The following is a 1,166-nucleotide window of genomic DNA, read 5'->3' as shown; positions in this document are numbered from 1 at the left end:
CTGTACATGGATTGTATAACATCGAATGTTTTTTCACTCACACACTCACTCTTTCACTCACTCACACACACTCACTCTTTCACTCACCCACTCACACACACTCACTCTCGCGCACACACACACTCACTCGCTCTCTCTCATTCTCTCTTTCACCCACTCACTCTCTCATTCACTCACACACCCACTCACTTGCTCTCTCTCTCATTCACCCACTCACACTCATTCACTCTCACAGACATACTTATTCAGTCACTCACACACACTCATTCACTCACTCTCACACATACTCATTCACTCACTCTCGCACACACTCACTCACTCTCATTCACACACACTCACTCACACACACATACACTCATTCACTCTCTCTCTCTTTCACCCACTCACACTCTCATTCACTCACTCACACACTCACTTGCTCTCTCTCATTCACTCACACTCTCATTCACTCTCACAGACATACTTATTCACTCACTCTCACACATACTCATTCACTCACTCTCACACACTCACTCTCACACACACTCACTCTCACACACACACTCATTCACACTCTCTCACACACACACACGCTCATTCACTCACTCACTCTCACACTTTCACTCACACACACACTCACATTCACACACTCACTCTCATTCACTCACTCTCACACTCATTCACTCACTCTCACATACAAACACTCATTCACTCTCACTGACTCACACTCACACGCTCGCTCTTTCACTCACTCACTCTCACACTCACTCACTCTCTCACACACACACACACACACTCACTCTTACACACACTCACTCTCACACACACTCACTCTCACACACACACTCATTCACTCACTCTCTCTCTCACACACACACTCTCACTGACTCACTCGCTCTCACACTCGCTCGCTCTCTCATTCAATTCAATTCAATTCAATTCAAATAGCTTTATTGGCATGACAAAAATACATTTTGTATTGCCAAAGCATTAAGACAACAAAGAGAATGGTTTAACATCTGAACATTTACATTAGAACATCTTAACATACTTAACATTATTTATATATTATAACTAATATGTAATATATATCTAATATGGAAATGTCATGTCTCACACACTCATTCACTCTCACACTCACACACTCACTCTCACACACACTCACTCTCTCTCACACACACACTCTC

Source organism: Sinocyclocheilus grahami, unplaced genomic scaffold (genome assembly GCF_001515645.1).
Source record: "Sinocyclocheilus grahami isolate Dianchi unplaced genomic scaffold, SAMN03320097.WGS_v1.1 scaffold965.1, whole genome shotgun sequence".
NCBI lineage: Eukaryota > Metazoa > Chordata > Actinopteri > Cypriniformes > Cyprinidae > Sinocyclocheilus > Sinocyclocheilus grahami.
Note: the sequence above shows the minus strand (reverse complement) of the source record.